This window comes from Lethenteron reissneri, chromosome 54 (assembly GCF_015708825.2).
Source record: "Lethenteron reissneri isolate LAM-NWPU_2019-01 chromosome 54, ASM1570882v1, whole genome shotgun sequence".
Classification (NCBI taxonomy): Eukaryota; Metazoa; Chordata; class Hyperoartia; order Petromyzontiformes; family Petromyzontidae; genus Lethenteron; species Lethenteron reissneri.
In genome coordinates this window covers 6,154,971-6,175,718 of record NC_083832.1, presented here as the reverse complement: position 1 = coordinate 6,175,718, position 20,748 = coordinate 6,154,971, and positions in this window count along the sequence as shown.

The window sequence follows — 20,748 nt, the reverse complement described above, 5'->3', positions numbered from 1 at the left end:
TTGTAACCGTAGGGGGGTTATTAACCCTCCACTGTCGCGTTCAAGATCTGTCCCTGGCGTCTAACTGCATAGCAACACTAAAATTCATCTTCTTGGTTCTTTCGGTAAAGTCACGTGGAAGGGAAATAATAAAATAATTAAAATAAAACATAATACAATAAAATTCTCACGACGTTTCGGTCACAACGCAAGCAGCCGTCAAGGCGCTCTCCTCCTCTAACCCAGCTTAAATATGCGTTGCCAAGCTCGGCGGTGACTTTACCGACAGAACCAAGAAGATGAATCCCTGCAGTCACTAAAGCTTTAAATCGAAATTTAAACACTAAAATCAACAACCCATGTGAGACTAGGCTCTAAGGAAAGCTGTCTCGGGTGTGGACCAATCAACTTCAAGGACAGTGCGTATATTATCAGAGTTATGTTTTTTGTTTGCATTATGGCTGCAAGTATTGTGGTCTATACAAACATGACTCCTTGTAAAAAAGGTGTCAGTTTTGTTGCCAGATAGAAGGGTAAAAACCAATTATCAACAATTCAAAAATCAAGTGGAACCCCAGCATTTAAATGACAGCCAACGCCCGTGCATGTTTCATTTGGAAGAGCACAAAACCCTCCACCATCGCACCGCACCCCCCCCCCTACACTCATCAACCCTCTTGCTGGCCGTTCAAACAAAGCAGGGATTCATCTGCTTGGTTCTTTAAAGTCACGTATAATGGAAATAATAAAGTAATGAAAATAAAACAAAATAAAGTAATTCTCACGACGTTTCAGCCACAACGCAAGCAGCCGTCCTCAGGTGAAGACCAGGTGTGTCGGGGAGACAGCGTCATTCATCTTCTTGGTTCTTTCGGTAAAGTCACGTAGAAGGGAAGTAATAAAATAATACAAATAAAACATAATAAAGTAATTCTCACGACGTTTCGGCCACAATGCAAGCAGCCGTCCTCAGGTGAAGAACAGGTCTGTCGAGAAGACAGAGTCATAGGGATGGGACAGATTTCGACGGCGCTCGTCCCACGCGATATTCGAGTCGGGCTGCGTGCGGCGTTTTTCGTGCGACGGAGATGGCTCGCAGAACAGAGGTGGAGGATTTGCACGTTTATTGCGTCGTCAAGCGGACGCATGAATTGTGCCATGGAGTCTCGTGGAACGCTTACGGCGAAGGGCTTCTTTGACGAGCGGCTGCAGTGGTAGCAGCGGCAGTAGGTTGAGAGAGCAAGGTCGATCTTAATTTCGGAGCTTTCGTGACTGCAGGAATTATTCTTTGGTTCTTTCGGTAAAAGTCACGTATAAAGATAAAATAATAAATTAAATAATAGCATACTACGACGTTTCGATTGCAACACAAGCAATCATCATCAGGTCGAATGAAATAGCGACATAAAATCTAACCAGAAAACTATAGACAGACATATAAGCAGACAGATATCACCAAGATACATAGAGAGAGCAACACAGGTACAGAGAGGGGTGATCGTCTCTGTGGGGTGGCATGGTCGGTCCACGAAAGATTATCTATCTATGTTCGGAAGGGCGGGCGTGTAAGTCGTTCACAAGTCCAACTAGTGCATCTGGAAATATTCACAGAATCAGAATGTTGTTTTGATACTGGAGGAATCCGAGGAGCTATGAAGCTCTTCATTTTTTAAACAGATGTCCAGTAGGTTGCGGGTCAGAACGTTACGCCAACGAACAGGTGACGATTCCGCTTACAACTCCAAAAAAAAATGCACGGATGCCCTAAATAAAAAAAAAACAATGTCTGGCTCGGCACGACGTTTCCAATTACATAAGAAATTAAATAAAAACTGCTTGAGCCGAGCTATAAATGCTCTGACACTGGCTTTGCCTTTGTCATGTTCGCCTTAAGGCGGTCGCTGGTCTAACACCGGTGGTGAGAGAAGGCCACAAAGAAGGACAATCAGTTTCAAAGACAGTGGCATGTATCAATAATGATCGATTGTGTTTTCGCCACAAGTCCGTGTGTGGTCAACGCAGACTTGATGCCTTGCAAAAACGGTGTCTATTTGGTGTTTGATCATCTTAACGCCCATACTCTCTGGTTATTTCGGTAATGTGACGTAGATGTCTACGTCACATACATTTCTACGTTACTTTAGATGTATTCCTGCAGTCACGAAAGCTTCAAATCATATCTGGGGCTCCGCAAGCCTCTCCTCAGCGTGCACACACACACAAAGATAAAGATCCCCCGTATAGCCTTAACAGACGGTAGGGGCAAGTGCTGTTAGCGAGCACCTATGAAGGCCAGAACGGTACACGAGGGGGTGGGTGGCCAGCACCACGCCCGACCGCCTTTGTCTCCCCAGTGGCGATGTTTACACACCGCACTGGGTACTCATTTGAGGCTGAGTCGACCTAGAGGAGGCCCGGGACCGGTTCAGATAATCGTCACTGGTGTTGGCCGTGAGCGGGAATCGAACCCAGGTCGCCGGATTCATAGCGCAGAGCGCTAACCGTTACACTACCGCTCCCCACACACACAGACACACAGACACGCACGCGCGTGTGTACACACAAAGTTTTGTCTCGCAGTAAACCAGGGCCGTGTCGCGGACGCATCGATGCATCTCGTCATCGAGACGGAGCCGGCGATGTAAATCCGCGGGCCGTGTCTCGTCAAACATTAGCGGGCGGTGTCGTCTTGTTTTTTTCTGTTTGCCAGGCTTAAAGTCGCGGTGACTGATGTGTGCTGCGATCAGAGCCTATTCTGCGTCTCTAAAGTGTAATTCAAAAGTTAGCCGCAGAGCTGAGTCTATGCGGGAGCGAGGAACGCGTTGTGACTTTTCATCATTTTTTAATGCACAGGGCTGGAGGGCATTTTCGCAATTCCAGTAACTTGCCTGATGGTGCTGTTGTTGTAACTTCCAGCGAAACGTCCGCACCCGACTGTTACATTTAGTGTGGATCGCTCTCTAACAACAACAATGACAACACACCGGTGACGCCATAGTCATTCCACTGCTGGATCAAGGCCTCTCCAATCTATCATCATCATCATCCATGGTCAATCCACTGCTAGATCAAGGCCTCTCCAATCTATCATCATCATCAACACCCATGGTCAATCCACTGCTGGATCAAGGCCTCTCCAATCTATCATCATCATCAACACACATGGTCAATCCACTGCTGGATGAAGGCGGCCACCCAAAAGCCGCCACCACCGTTCGCGATCTCTCTGCGATGCGTAAACAAATAATCCACCTGTACATGAACTGACTCAGCCTCGCTCCATCTCCTCGAAGGTACGCGCTCACGGATGCGTTTTTCAGCATACATTACTTTTATATTCTGAATTCGCGAGCGCCCTTCAGAGTGGAGTGTTCCTTCCCTGGATAAATGCGTGTCCCTTTATGCCCCCCTCCCTCCTTCCCCACAAATGAGCCCTGGTCCCACGTCCAGTCCGTGAAGCAACTGGGAGTTGCGTCCTTTTAAATAATCTCGAGGTTGAAAACGAATTTCAATAAAACTGATTGTTGTGTTTCGTTTGTTGTCCTTACCTCCACATCTCCGATTTTGCGCGGTTGGCTACGTACGGTGAGAAATATATAAATGCACAAAGCATATCCGTAAAAAATTGCATAAACACATCAATTGCCAAGCTTGACGAGTAGAGTTGGACGGCATGGGAGCGATGTTGAAAGCTCACTTTACCCCTACTATGCAACTGGCAAGTTCTTTTAAAATGTTGGCAATTCTTTGTTTTCTAGCGTGACCCCAGCACGCGTGCCTATTTGGAGAAACAGAACGGGGATATAATCTTGATTTGAAGCTTTCGTGACTGCAGGAAGCCATATTCTTGGGATCTTTTGGTAAAGTCACGTAGTTAGAAATAAAATACAATGTCTACCTACGTGACTTTACCGAAAGATCCAAAGAGTATAGAACGGGGATATGTCTTCTTGGTTCTTTCGGTAAAGTCACGTAGAAGGGAAGTAATAAAATAATAAAAAAAAATAAAAATAATAAAATAATTCTCACGACGTTTCGACCACAACGCATTGTGGTCGAAACGTCGTGCGAATTATTTTATTATGTTTTATTTTTATTATTTTATTACTTCCCTTCTACGTGACTTTACCGAAAGAACCAAGAAGATGAATCCCTGCAGTCACGAAAGCTTTAAATCGAAAATTAACGAGGATATGCTTGCTTGTCTACGGTATTGATTATATTGGTTATGTTTTTTGCCATAGGATGGGGTCCCCGTAGTTTGCACGGAGTGCTCTTGCTAAGTACATCGCGGGTGATCCAGCAGGATTCTTTAAACGAGTCTGGCTCTCTTTCTTCTTGGTTCTTTCGGTAAAGTCACGTAGAATGGAAACAATAAAATACTAAAAATAAAACATAATAAAATAATTATCAGGACGTTTCGGCCACAACGCAAGCAGCCGTCCTCAGGTGAAGAACAGGTCTGTCGGAAAGACAGAGTCTGTTAAGTTGCCAGATTAAAAGGGGAAAAACTTATTCTCAAGTTATGCTTGTACGACAACATCCGGTAACACTGGTCTACAGCCAAAATGCTTCCGAAAAAAATGTAGTCCAACTTGACTAATTCTGGGTCACTGAGAATGAAAATGATGCTTAAAACGGTTGATTGGTTCTAGTTTTCAAGCTATGCTACTGGATCAGTTTCGACGACCCTTGACTTGGGAATGGCAGAGGATAAGTTATAAAGGGAAGGGATCTCAATTTAAACCAGACATGACTAAAATACATCTTTGACTGGATCTATGAATAAATATATGACTGGGTTTGGACAGTACTTGCTTTTTGAGCAATGATGTAATCTGGACCTGGTATTGCATCATACATGATATGAATTGCATCATGTTATTCCTAGAAGTCACGGATGATGATGCAATTTGAACCTGGTATTGCATCATACATGATATGAATTGCATCATGTTATCCCTAGAAGTCACGAATGATGCAACAATAACTCGACTTACATTTCTCTGCTGAACAAATTGCTCTATATCAGCTCTAGAAATCATATAGTGTCGTGCTCTCTTATTTGTCAGTGTTTTAGTTTGCAAAGGGACACATTTCTGTTCAATCATAGTGAGCAGAGATGCCTCGTACTTGTGTGAACAAAGCAGAAAATTGCTGCTATGTTTGTGGTTAAGTGACTTTTGCATCACAAAAGCACAGTATAACCACTATGGTTAAGAAAGCCTATCGCATTCTTGGTTCTTTCGGTAAAGTCACGTAGAAGGGAAATAATAAAAATAAATATTTTTTGTTATTGTTTTATATTTTTTAAGTCACGTAGAAGGGAAATAATACAAATATAAAAATATTTTTTATTGTTTAAATATAAACCAGTATTTTTTGTTTGTTTTATATTTTTATTATTTCCCTTCTACGTGAATTAAAAAATATAGAACAATAAAAATTTTTTTTAATCTTTTTTTTATTTCCCTTCTACGTGACTTTACCGAAAAAAACAAGAATACGAATCCCCGCAGTCACGAAAGCTTTAAATCAAAAGCCTATCACCTTTATTTTGGCTGCAATTTCTCGCACATTATAACGTGCGAGAAATTGTCCAAGCTTTTGATGACGGAGGATGTCGGCCCACACGGCCTAGTTTGTAACGTCCACTGTACGTCATCGTTTCCAGCCATCCTCAATCCACCATCCCAGCCATGCAGGGTTTATACAAATGCAGGGTGAATTTCGATTTAAAGCTTTCGTGACTGCAGGGATTCATCTTCTTGGTTCTTTCGATAAAGTCACGTAGAATGGAAATAATAAAATAATAAAAATAAAACATAATTAAATAATTCTCACGACGTTTCGGCCACAACGCAAGCAGCCGTCCTCAGGTGAATAACAACAATATACAATCGAAACTAACCAAGGTGGAAAATATAGTAAATTTGATTTGATAACGTCTGTCTGTGGTTTTCTGGTTAGATTTTGTGTCGCTATTTCATTATAGCTGATGATTGCTTGTGTTGCAATCGAAACGTCGTAGTATGCTATTATTTAATTTATTAGTTTATCTTTATACGTGACTTTACCGAAAGAACCAAAGAATAATTCCTGCAGTCACGAAAGCTCCAAAATTAAGACCTATCACTATATTTTGCCACTGGTAAAGGAGGTCTCATAGTGTAAGTGTTCACCATACCAGTCGGAGAGCGGGTAGGTGAAGTAGGGGGGGGGGGAGTGTGACGAGGGGGATGGGGGCAGAGAGAGATAGAGAGTTGGACCAGTTCTGATATCACCCACCGCTGATTGTGAGTCATGGATGATAATTGTTTTTTTACCCTTCTATCTAGCAACAAAACTGACACCTTTTTACAAGGAGTCATGTTTGCATAGACCGCAATACCTGCAGTCATAATACAAACAAAATACATAACTTTGTTTGTTTGCATTATGACTGCAGGTATTGCGGTCTATGCAAACATGACTCCTTGTAAAAAGGTGTCAGTTTTGTTGTCAGATAGAAGGGTAAAAAACCAATTATCATATTTTTACTGCCAAATGAGGTTCCCATAGTGTAGAGTCATGGATGGTTTCTCGAGAGCGTGGTCGCCGTTTCCGTAGCCGGCGGTGCGCTCAACAACCCGCACCGCCACCGCCGCTGCACTCGTGCTCAGCGCGGCTTGCCGGCGCTTTTGTGATGTTTTTTTGTGACCGCGCGAGCCCGAGTATTATGGCCATCGAGATGATCCTCGTTTCACCCTCGCGAACGGAGGTCAAGGCCTCCCCCCCGCCACCTGCCACCACCCCCCCCGCCCCTGCACGGAGGAACGCGAACTGCATCATCCATCGCTTCATTTCGCGTCGCGTAACGGCAAGATGACTCGTCAACCCCCCCCCTCCCCACCACCACGCCGCACGCAGCTTCATCCCTCTGCAATTTGGACGGCTCGGTGAAAATTACCGGCGTGGTTGAGAACGGCGCTGTTTGTTCGGCGCTCTACCCCCCCCCCCCCACCCACCAATGACTTTTCGACCCCAGGTTTATTTTTGTTACGCAACGACCGCTGCTCAAAAGTGGTGCCCTTCCACCCCCCCCCCCGCCGCTAGGTAAATACTCACGATGATACATTCGAATAATGAAACATCGCGGGACAATTTTCCACGGCGGCGTAATCTTCCTTTATTCGTTGCTGCGGGAGACAGAAACCATTTCACACGCTATTGGCTTCCCCGTGCGTAATTTTTCCCCACCACGCACGCAGAGTCACACCACGCAGCTCGCGCGAACCAAACCTCTCGATTCTAGATTTGAAACTTTCGTGACTGCCAAGGATTCATATTCTTAGGTTATTTTTTGGTAAAGTCACGTAGGTAAAACATTAAAATTAATAAAAGTTAAATAAAAATTTCCAGGGGCCTGCCTTGGCTCCTCGCACCCTCAACCAGTATATAAACAAGGACTGTTTTATTGGAATTTCTCTTTACTTGATGCAGCAATCGTGCTGTGACGGTTCCACCTGAAGACGGAAGCTTGTGTTGCCTCCGAAACGTCCTGATTTTTATTTTACTTTTATTTTACTTTAATAATTTAAATTTAAATTTTTTACCTACGTGACTTTACCGAAAAACCCTAAGAATATCAAACCTCTCGAGTCAAGACTGCACCACCACACTGCCCCACCAACCCCCCTCCCCTCTCCACTGCCTCTCAAGCGGAGGATCCGACAGCGACGCGGGTCAGAGGTCATTCCAATAGTCGCTGCCACGCGGGTGTCGGGCAGCAACTCGAGGCGATTGTCACCCTGCTTCTGCAAAGTGCTCCGGCAAAACACAACCCACCGCCGTGCACGTGTGCGGGCTAAAGGGGCTCGGAGTTTGTTGGCGTGCATCACCCGCCAGAGTTACTCGCTTTGGTGTGCGAGCCGATTGCTGCTTTCCTTAGAATGCGTGTGTGTGTGTGTGCTTTCAATATATAACAACAACGAGCGGAGCGCCGGGTGGCTAAAGCACAGCAAGTTGGTACAGTAGGGGGCACAGGCGGTGCATCAGCCAGTCATCTCGGTCATCTCGGTCAGTCGACCCGTGGCCACTGGGTCTGCACCGTGACCTTCTGCCAGCGGGCGTTCGACACTTCACGTGGCCTCAAGGTGCACATGGCCTGGCACAAGCGTCGTGGTGACGTCACCACCACTTGGTGGCGAATGGCGGTTGTTGTTGTTTAAATATAGATTCATATCGCGACTTACTCCAAGGTGCGTCACAGCAATTATGAAATTGTGCTCAAGATGACAGTGAGATCACGAGCGTGGCCTGTTAACAGCTTACCATAAATGAACCACGATGCCTTGCTGATCTCATCAAGGAGCACAAACCATCACGCGAACTCCGGTCATCCGTGCTGTTGGGGCACGATGTCCGACGTTTCGTTCCACGTACCCAAGAGCTCCATCAGTTGTGCTGTCCAGCACAACCGAGACGAGCTATGCAGCAGCATTTTGCTGTCTCTGCAGGCGCGACAGTGGGCACGTGCGCGCGCGTGTGTTTGTAACCCCGTTAAGATCTCAATATCCGGGGATGAGTCTCATTTGCAGGAGTGATCTGGGGCGTTTGATCCTAAACTCAACTATTTTTTACGTTACCATGTAAGGCCCCACTGAGTTTTGTAGCTTTCTTTCAGAAGCGAGCTGGCGTATCGCAAATGATCGTTCATCGAAGCGGCTCATCAGCACCAGGAAAATACTCTGAACGCGTGATGCTCATTTTAAACGTGGAGGGAAAGAACCAGAGGACCCGGAGAAAAATCCACGCCGCAACGCAGAGAGAGATTCGCAAACTGCAAATATGCAGCAGGCGTTCGGGTCGTATGAGCCGCGCTGTCTGGGAATCACCGCTGAGTAGCAGCATCTGCCTGACGCATTCCAAGCATCCAATTTGTTCCCTTCACAGATTCAAATTGACTGGCATTGAGTGCAATACATATCAAACGATACAAATGCATATATATTTATCTTTAAATTGTGCGAGAGGATGATGATGTGATATCGTTTGTACATTTTCCCCAGAGATTGAATAAAGTCGTCGTATGCTTTGCAATGAAGCAATTTACACATAGGTGTGCGAAAGCGTGACGCTTATCACTTGCGTTACAGGAATACACGTAAGAAGTGAAATTGTCAATGTGTAAACGTGTGTGTGAACGGTCACGTGTCTACGAGTGGTGGCGCAGTGATTAGCACACCGTGCTCTGAACGCCCGGAGACAATGCTGTCCTCGTCGCCTGTCCTGAGCCTTTCCTAGGTCAACTCAGCCTTGACCGAGGAGCTTAGTGTGGTGTGTAAACATCAGCACTGATGATGCTGGTTGTAATTACTGGCGAAACGTCGTACTAGAATTGTAAATGTTGTGGGTTTACTTGCCAACACACCGGTGTGCTGTACCAGTAACGAATTGGCACGTTTTGTTTATGTGACAAACCCTATACTAATTGGGTGTGTCGGGTGGTGGTGGGTTTAACGACACATTTATATAATCCCCAAAAAACTATGGATGTGTATTTTGAGTTTGTGTATGTTTTTTTTTCTCCAGGTCCTCCGGGTTTTCCATCCACGTTAAGAGACAAACATTGAGATTATTGGGATTCTTTTTTGCTGCTATAAATGTCCACGTGATAAGAAGGCACATCGTTGAGCTATCATTGGTGGCCAGGTCGCTTCTGAAAAATACGTTCATACTGCAGTGGGGTTCACCAGGTAAGTCAAAAATAATGTAGTTGTATTTGTATATTTTTGTAAGTGACATTTGTTTTTACCTTTCCGATACTCAGCGCTCCTATAATGTTTTCATATCGTTTGTTGTTGGGCCATTCTTACCCCGTGCCCCTACTGGACATCTGTGAAAAAGACCTTCATAGCTCATCGGATTCCTCCAGTATAAATATTCTTACTCGTTGGTTAGGGATAGGAGTTATTTGGTTATGGATCGCGCTCGTAGCTGGTTGGCTAGCTGGGCTACTTGTTAGGGTCAGGGTTACAGCCAATCCTAATAGTCGGCTGGCATTTTGGTGGAGTTGGGCATACCCACACCTGCATTCATAGAGGAGTTGCACAAAGGTTGATAGGGCTGAACGGAGAATCATGCCTCTCAAAAATGAACCTTCGTCTGGAATTCTGTGCCATACTGTAGTTTCTCTGCAATGGGCCACTCTTGGCTCTGTGTGCCTCGCTGCTGCTGCTGCTGCGGCTGCTACTGCTGTTTCTTGCTGCAATTCGACGCTTTTCACAAGCGACAGTGAAAGTGTCAGGAACGAAGTTGAAGGTGCAGCCCCCGGCACGTGCCGGCTCACGCCACCGCCGTGCTCAGCTCGGAATCGTATCACTCAGCGGGTTTCTTCGGCTGGAAATGCGACTAGGCTCTAAGGAAAGCTGTCTCGGGTGTGGACCAATCAACTTCAAGGACAGTGCATACATTATCAGAGTTATGTATTTTGTTTGTATTATGACTGCAGATATTGCGGTCTATACAAACATGACTCCTTGTAAAAAGGTGTCAGTTTTGTTGCCAGATAGAAGGGTTAAAAACCAATTATCTTTCCCATTCTGATGACATACGTCATCAGTTTTACTCACAATTATTTTCCAACGGACGTTACGTGAATCGGAAGTAGAAGACCACGCGGGAGGGCGTGTGGTGGCTCAGTTTGGACCCAGCCATCATAGAGTGTGGCGGTCGTGTCGCTACAGTTCGCCGCGGTGAGTGCAATGTCTTCAAAAACAAGGGCGTCCACATCTCTTGAAATAAAATTAAAACGCCGAGCCACCTGCACGTTCCGAGATTCAGCGGTGAAGGGGACACCCACCCAGGGGACACCCACCCACCCTGCAACTTGCAGACGTCTCGGAAGGTGGAATGGGTTAAACTTAAACCCAATGCAGGACCCTCCTGAAACAAAACACATTCCTGCGGAGGGAGCTGGTAGGAACGTTGGGTTGCTCGGTCAATGGCCAGGGTCAACGGCGGCGTGGTGTATTCCGCAAATATGGCCGACTGTGAGGGCGGGCACAAGCCGGCGTGAGTAGGTTAAACGTTGAGTTTTATAAGGGCACCACGGGGTGACTAGCCCCTCCCCACCTAGCAACTCCCCTCCCACCCCCCACCCAGCCCCACCCTGCCCACCCTGCCCCTCCCCACCCTCCCCTCCCCACCCAGCCCCTTCCCACCCTCCCCACCCAGCCCCTCCCCACCCTCCCCTCTCCACCCAGCTCCACCCCTCCCATTTTTGGATACACGACGGACGGACGGACACAATAATCCCCTGTGGGCTGGTGTAACCAGGAGTTGCCTACCAGTAAGATTCCTACAACTCGGCGCGGCTCTCCTGGGTAAACATTAAATAAACAAATAGCCATCCTCGACGGAGAGCACGGGTCGCCAACCTTTCCAGCAAGAAGGAGATTAAAAAGTGGAAGCAGAAGTTCAAGTTCAAGTTTATTTATTTGGTATAGCCCTGTGAGCCATTCGGCTCTTGAATCGGGTGCAACCACACCAAACAAAAAACTAAAACATGAACAACAAACATCTTAAAGTGAATATGTGACTGAGTGCAAACAGAAAATCAAAGAAAAGACCGTAAAATATTGCAGAAAAAGCACCGTACACAAAAATGTGCAAAAATCCCAGTGGGATGCAAGTCAAACAACAACAACAACCACAAGCCAACTTAGATTAAGGCCATCAGTCTAACTCTGTACTACAACAAACAAACATGGCCAAATCAAAGAACTTATCGAAAATCACAAAAATAAAACCATAAAAGCAATGAAACAGTGGTCATAGGGACTGTGACCGAATTTTCACAATAAACGACGAAAACAACATGTACCACCAAACTCTGCAGCCATAGCTGGCTGCATGAGTCACTCCACAACAGCAGGAGCATCAGTCGGAGTATCAACATTTTTCAATGCACCTTTTAGATCAGCACACTGAAGAAGAGGAAGCAGAGACATTCTCTGTAAGTTTTTGTCTTTGACCAAAATAGTTGGAGAGACGCATCACACGCTGAGTCACCTTTACACAAACAATGCAGGTACACAGCAGATGACAACAACAGCACATTCTGACTTTAATCACCAAAGCAGGTGATGGAATAAACGGCGTCTATTTAAATTTCGATTTAAAGCTTTCGTGACTGCAGGGATTCATCTTCTTGGTTGTTTCGGTAAAGTCACGTAGAAGGGAAGTAATAAAATAATAAAAATAAAACATAATAAAACAATTCTCACGACGTTTCGGCCACAACGCAAGCAGCCGTCCTCAGGTGTTACCCCCCCGCCCCCAGTTCATCTTTAACAATCCAGTTTGTGACTGTTGTACATTTTGTGGTCACCAAGACATTCCACAGTGAACCCATTCCCTGCCGTATCTAATCCTTACGTTAACTTACTTTTGATGGTAAAGCTTCATATATCTTTAAATATTTTTTAACGACTGCCCGCGAAAGGGGGGGGGGGGGGCGGGGCAGTGGGCAAGTCAAAGAGCCGCTGCGTTGAGCTATTATTTGGGAAAGCAAGGTCACTTCTGAAAAAGAGGTACGATGGTCAGTGGACTTTACTTGATGAAATAAAAAAAGATTGTTTAGTAGTTTCGTTTTTTAAATCCTTTATATTAAGTTCACTTGCTTGCTTGCTTGCTTACGACCGTGCAAATCTTTCGGTCGTTTTTTAACCCACTTCCCGTGATCCAATCGAGCTGACATTTTCCACACAGACTCGTTGTGCCAGACAATTAATGTTCGTGAAATTTTTTTCTCCAAAATTTTACACTGTTTAGGGCAAACAAATTAAATATTTAATTACCAATTGCTTAATAATGGCAGACAATCATCTGACCCATAGGTGGCAGCCATCTCAAGCCAGAGGACGAGAGGACTCTAGCCGCCACGCATATAAAGGATTTAGGGTGAAAAACTTTGTTTTTACGGGTTATTAAATCCTTTATTCAGATATGATGTCATCAGTGACCAGGTGTAGAACTCATACTGCATGGCTTCTCTCGCTTTGCGCTAACCCCAGTACTACCCCAGCTCCCTCCCGCACGCCCCCCCTAAAAGCAATTCTGTATATATAAGATAAATTATACAACAATATAATCGGAGGTATATTCCCTCGTGCAGCGGTTCCCGATCTGCGGCCCGTGGACATCGCCGAGACTGGAGCCCTCACGGAGATGGAGCTCCTCAGGGGCTTTCTCCGTAGCTCTCTGTTCGCCGCGGGGCGCTCCCTGTCGAGATCGACGCCGTGGCACGGAACACGACACTCCGCTTCGGAGTCTTCCGTGGCCGCCTGATCATTTTGGGAAAAGCTCGCCCGCTATGAATTGTCGGGTGCTTGATAATTGTTTTTTTTTACCCTTCTATCTGGCAACAAAACTGACACCTTTTTTTTACAAGGAGTCATGTTTGCATAGACCACAATACCTGCAGTCGTAATGCAAACAAATAAACATAACTCTGATAATGTATGCACTGTCCTTGAAGTTGATTGGTCCACACCCGAGACAGCTTTCCTTAGAGCCTAGTCTCACATGGGTTGGACCAGATGACGCCAAAAGGCGCACAACTCAAAGACAATGCACCATCAGAGTATGAGAGCTCGGGGTAAGCATTTACACTATTGGAAACTCATTTGCCAGTAAAACATGATAATAGTTTTTTTACCTTTCTATCTGGCAACATAACTGACACCTTTTTTTACAAGGAGTCATGTTTGTAAAAAACGGTCTCAGTTTTGTTGCCAGATAGAAGGGCAAAAAAACAATTATCATATTTTTTTACTGACAAATGAGGTTCCAATGGTGTCGCGTGCTTGTTTGGCGAGGAGGGGGTGGCGGGGCGGAGGGGAGTAATGATGATGAGTAGTGTCCGTGTCTGACTTTTTGTTCTTCTTCTTCAAACAGAAGTACGGCGGTTGTCAAAGAGGCAAAGTAGTCGCCCGTTTGTTTGAGTTACGTTCAGAGGTACACCCATTTCCAACAGACCGTCCATCCGTTAGGATTCACGAGCCATCTTCGTCGTTCATCTGCTGTCACTCGCGATTGGCTTTTACCTCTCTCAGGATATATATATGTCCACAGAGAAAATACACATTAACCGCCTAGCGGTTGCTGTTTCACGCTGTGTCTGTGCAGGTTGATGAGATGGGACCGGCGCCACGGTGGCTAGGAGATGCTAACTCCCTCGCCTGGTATGCAGGAGGTTCGTGGGTTCGATCCCGACCCTGACGCCTGCTGCTGTATATTTGAAGTTTGCGTGTCTCTCTCTCTCTCTCTCCGTCGTCGCTTGGATTTTTCTCCGGGTCCTCCGGTTTTTCCCCTCCACATTCAGAATAACAACAATATAACAACAATAACAACAATTTATAACGCGCACAATGTTGCGGACTGAAGACGCAAATCGGAGGGGCAGAGCCGAGTTCAGTGTCGGATCGATCGCGCCACGTGCTTCTAGATGTGAGAGTCGTTTAAACATCAAGCTGAATAGACGCGCCTTTAGACGGTGTTTGAACGAAGACAATGATTTATCGTCACGGATGTGAATAGGGGATGGCGTTCTGGAATCAACTTGCGTTTAGAGTATTTGCCCACGATACATTTCCACGTGATAAGCCGCTGCGTTGAGCTATTATTTGGGAAAGCAAGGTCACTTCTGAAAAAGAGGTACGATGGTGAGTGGACTATACTTGGTGAAATAAAAAAAATTGTTTAGACGTTTAGTTTTTTCAGATATGATGTCATCCGTGACCAGGTGTAAAACTCATACTGCATGGCTTCTCGCGTTTTGCTCTAACCCCAGTACTACCCTAGCTCCCTCCCGCACGCCCCCCCCCCCCCCCACAGCAATTCTGCATATATAGGATAAATTATGCAATAATATAATCGTAGCTATATTTATTCATAACACGCAAGCTTTGGAGCAGCGTATATATCGCTGCACAGCTCAGATGCGTCAGCTGCATTGCGGACACAAATCTTTGCGGCATCTGTGGAGTTATTTTCGTAACTGCCGCCCCCTGTACGCGACCTCGTATATCTTGCCGATCTGTAGCTCTGCCCGATACGTCTGTGACTTGATGAACACCCCACGCGAAGAAATCCCAAAGACGTTAGACCAGGAGACGGAGCCGTCTGGGGCCTGGTGACGTCGGAGCGTCCAGTAAATCGGTTTGTAAAACGCTCGCGACGTATATCCATCACGACGCTTGCGTCACGGCAAGGGCCCTCCTCGTCTTATTGGAAGAGTTACTACAATAATCACACGTTCTTGGACATTTATATCCATAGTGTCCTGCTGAGAGAAACACATATATACACACACACACTATGAGTTCAATGAAATAGATGGGGATTTTATGGATATATTTCTATAAAACTTGAAGAATAAATTGAACAATATTTCACTGCTTGTTGTTAAACTTTCACTTTCGATGGAATTAATGCAACAGCTGCAAAACATAATCCCGCAGCTTCTAGGAAAAACAGTGATGCTTATATTTCAATTTAAAGCTTTCGTGACTGCAGGGATTTATCTTCTTAGTTCTTTCGGTAAAGTCACGTAGAAGGGAAGTAATAAAAATAAAACATAATAAAATAATTATCATGACGTTTCGGCCACAACGCAGGTGAAACCAGGTCTGTCGAGGCGACAGCGTCGCCTGAGGACGGCTGCTTGCGTTGTGGCCGAAACGTCTTGAGAATTATTTTATTATGTTTTATTTTTATTATTTTACTACTTCCCTTCTACGTGACTTTACCGAAAGAACCAAGAAAAAAAAAAGTGATGCTTATGTTTAAAGATTACACTGTGTTACTTTCCAGGAGATTATTTGAGATGAAGTTAACAGCTCAATGGAGTATACAGAAATATTACCTTGCAGCAATGTCAAAACCAAATTGAAACGTAAAAACTATATTCAAAATGCGGTTCGTGAAAATGTTTACTCACACAAAGTAAAACAAAAAAAAACCCTCCATGGTGCCACAGATTCTTCGTCAAGAACACGCAAGGAAGACGAACCAGCCCGTGGTGGGTTCTGTAGTTAATGTTTTCCAGTGCGTGTTTGTCGTCAGAACTTTGTTTGCATATTTTTTGGGTAAACAGCGCATAATCTCACGCTGTCGTGCTGCGTGCGCATAATTCAACGTTTTTTGAGTGATGATAATAACGGTGGCGTAGGAAGCGGTAAACGATGTTATCTAAACTATTTTTTATTTGACCAGGTCAGGGCCCCATTGAGCTATTCAACCTTTTCAGAAGCGACCTGGCCACAAATGATAGCTCAACGAAGTGGGCTTATCATCATGTGGACATTTGTAGCAACCAAATGCTTTAAACGCATGACGTTGATTCTAAATGTGGAGGGGAAAACCGGAGGACCCGGAGAAAAATCCACGCGACCACGGAAAGAGAGACACCGCAAACTCCAAGTATACAGCAGCAGGAGTTAGGATCGGGATCGAACCCACGACCTCCTCCATACCAGGCGACGGGGGTTAACATTTCGTGACCGTGGCGCCCACGGTGAGTGACAATGAGATGACGGGCCTCAAGTTGGTGGCTCTGGGGAATATTTTGCTCGCCGTGGCCATTATTATTTTTCGTCCATTCTAAAGTCTGTCCCAAAGTTTCGATTTAAAGCTTTCGTGACTGCAGGGATTCATCTTCTTGGTTCTTTCGGTAAAGTCACGTGGAAGGGAAGTAATACAATAATAAAAATAAAACATAATAAAACATAATAACATAATTATTTTATTATGTTTTACTTTTATTATTGTATTACTTCCCTTCTACGTGACTTTACCGAAAGAACCAAGACGATCTGTCCCAAAGGCCAACGCCAGTGACGATTACTCGGCGGTTTTACGCTTCGACTTGGTTTGCACCACCCATGGTGCGCCCGTGCTTCCTTCCGTTACTAACCCGCTCCCATCAGCGAGAAGAGTAGAAACCCGTACCTCCGATTAGCGCGGTTGGCTACGTACGGTGCGAAAGAAGTTCAACATACATTCGTACAAACGTGGATTCGAACCCGGGACCTCAGTAGTAGCGGCTCCGATCTCTGATGCAATATTACCACCACCACCTCCCTCACTCCCCCCACGAGAGCTGTCCAGTCACCCCCTAATTGGCTTCTCCAGGAGCGCCTATTCCTCTGAGGAAATAGGGGGCCGACGAGTTGGTCACGGGATGGAAAGGCCTGCGGTGTTTATTTTTATCCGCACCTGGCTGTGTGTGTGGGTCTCTGAGGGCGTGGGATGGGCGAGAATTATTGGCTGAGGGTTGAGGAGGTCTGGGGATAATGTGCCCCGCGATAAGATTTATACAAAAATAAAAAGGACCATTACAATCCATTTATCCAGAGAGCATTCTTTTTCGATGCAAATTAACGTATTCTTTGGATAAATATGTTATTTTAAAAATGCAGTTAATAATGCAAAGAGTTCACGTGATGCACACACATCAAGGCTCGTTCTCGAAATGCCAAAAAAAAGAGAATTAAAAAATGATTTAAAAAATTCTAAACGATACATTAGCACATTCTGAAATCGAACTTATGTGACCTACGGTCGCACGAAACAAAGGCGTGAGCTGCGTTACAAAACAACAACAACAACATCCCAAAGGCCATGAAAACCTTTGCTTATGTTCTTGTTTTGATGTTTAACCTTTGATGTGCAGCTCCACTGACTCCAGCAACAAATCTGTGCTCAAACCGTGGCGCGTTTTTCCCCTTTTGCCGATGCCTCTCCTCTGCAAGCAGGCGCTACAAGCTGGTCAGCCAGTCCACTAAAGGAGCCTCCGTCGTGTTCAGCGAATAGAGGAACTGTAATGGCCTATCGAGCTAATGAGCTCTTTGTGTGTTGAACTTCTACTACACCGTACGTAGACATTCGTGCTAATCGGAGGTGCTGGGGAATGAGAACAAACTAAACACAACGGGTAGTTCTAACGAAATGAGTTTTCAATTTCGATTATTTATAAGTGCAAAGTTTCCAGTGGCTTCCGAATATCGGAAGGAAGAACGTTCCAGATGCGCATCTGAAAACGCGCGACGCGGTGACCGCCGTCTTTGTTTGATGGCCTGCCAAAAGACGCTGGCTCCCGAACAGACATAAAGCAATCAATATATTTGTTTTAGGCGCCGCTCGCAATGCAACGCCCAACGTGTTACATGGACATCAGCGTGTCTCATTGCAGTTCAGTCGTGAGGTTACAAGGTCAGACGCAAGGTAATTATTTTTTTTGAGAATGAACGATTTAATAATTGGGTTTTTGCCTTTTTTTCTGGCGACAAAATTGAAACCTTTTGCAAGGCATCATGTTTACATTAACCACAATACTTGCAGTCAGAATGCAAACAAAAAACAACACTCTGATATTGATGGTCTTGGTTCTTTCGGTAAAGTCACGTAGAAGGGAAAAAATAAAATAATAAAACGTCGTGATAATTTAATTGTTGTATATGTTTATTATTTTATTATTTCCCTTCTACGTAACTTTACCGAAAGAACCAAGAATATGAATCCCTGCAGTCACGAAAGCTTTAAATAAAAAACACTCTGATAATTTATACATTGTCCTTGAAAATTATTGGTCTACACCAGAGACAGCTTTCCTTAGAGCATAGTCTCATATGGTGTCCGACCAGATGACGCCAAAAGGCGCACAGTTCAAAGACAATGCCACTATCAGAGTAATGAGGGCTCGGGTTAAGCATCTACATCATGAAGCCTCCTTTGCCAGTACAAAAATATAATAATAGGGTTGTTCCCTATTAGTTTTGTCGCTCGACAAAGGGGGAAAAAACCCTATTAACGCATTCCTGCGGAGGGAGCTGGTAGAAACATTGGGTTGCTCGGTCAATGGCCAGGGTCAACGGCGGCATGGTGTATTCCGCAAATATGGCCGACTGTGAGGGCAGGCACAAGCCGGCGTGAGTAGGTTAAACGTTGAGTTTTATAAGGGCACCACGGGGTGACCAGCACCTCCCCACCCAGCCCCACCATCCCCACCCAGCCCCTCCCCACCCTCCCCACCCAGCCCCTCCCCACCCTCGCCTCTCCACCCTCCCCACCAAGCCCCTCCCTCCCCACCCTACCCACCCTCCCCTCCCCACCCAGCCCCGCCCCACCCTCCCCACCCAGCCCCTCCCAATCCTCACCTCCCCACCCAGCCCCACCCCTCCCATTTTTGGATGCACGACGGACGGACGGACGGACACAATAATCCCCTTTGGGCTGGTGCAACCAGGAGGTTCCTACCAGTATTATATTTTGGCACTGGCAAAGGAGGCCTCGTGATGAAATTGAACGATTTGTCGACTTTGCCGCAGTTGCGATTTGGCAGCGCCAAACGCGTTCCAGCCTGGAGGTTCAGCGGGGCCACGGATGCGCTCTCGCAGCTGGAAAGTCGACTGAGCTCATCATCAACCACACTTCCGGGGTCAATAAAACGAGCACCACTTTGTGGGTGAGTCAGCAGTGGTTGTGTTGTGGACTCAGCCCCCAACCCCGTCACAGGAATGTGGAATCTCTACTCCTGGCTCAGAGCCGTAGACGGTCGGTGTGCATTGCCGCTATGTCCGTTTGAGCACAAAATCACGGACTTGTTTTCGAGTGCACAATGAAGACAAAGAGTGGAGGGTGGCTGTGAGGCCGCGTGGACCATTCGTTCCCATTACTTGAACGTTAATGAACGTTAATGAACGTTAATGAAAGCAAATGAACGCCTGTTGGAACGTTGGTTCACTTGCTGCGTAACGGACCTGGATCGCCTGGGTTCAATTCCCTGTCATGCCAACGTCAAAAGCGAGTGATATCGGAATCGAACCTGGGTCTGTTTTACAATCTTGCACTGACCAGCACGGCGAAGTATGGTCGTGCAACCCCCTCGAATCACACAGGCACAGTGAGAGCTTACTCCATGGGTACATACATTGATAAGACCGCTAATTATTATTAAATAATAATTCCGTGATTACTCGACATTCACAAGATGCTCTCTGCTGTTTCTGCAACAATGATGTAGACAGACACCGGTGGCGTTAACGAAGCTATTTTGTAAGAGTTTCAAACTAAAATAATAATAATGCTATGGTGGTGTAGTATAACCATACTACTAACTGCTATGACGTACAATTCAGAATCTTTCGATTTAAAGCTTTCGTGACTGCAGGGATTCATCTTCTTGGTTCTTTCGGTAAAGTCACGTAGAAGGGAAATAATACAATAATGAAAATTAAACATAATAAAATAATTCTCACGACGTTTCGGCCACGAGACAGCGTCTAAATGTTCAGACGCTGTCTCCCCGACAGACCTGTTCTCCACCTGAAGACGGCTGCTTGCGTTGTGGACGACACGTCGTGAGAATTATTTTATTATTTTTATTTTTATTATTTTATTATTTGCCTTCTACGTGACTTTACCGAAAGAACCAAGAAGATGATTCAGAATCTGTTTCATAGTCGCAAACACCGTGCTCATGAACGAAAGCTATCCAACAGAAGAATACAAATACATCTGAAGAGAGTGCACAAAGAAGCACGGGAAGAGATACGGGCCCGAATGACGGCGACTCGGAAAGAGGAACACGCGGATTGCAGATCCTACGCAGGTGGAAGACGTCACTCAAACTGTGAAGAAAAAGGTGAGCGGCCTATTGCACGCGTGTACGCTGGGTTTCTTTCGCACCGTACGTAGCCAAACGTCGCCAATCGGAGGTGCGGG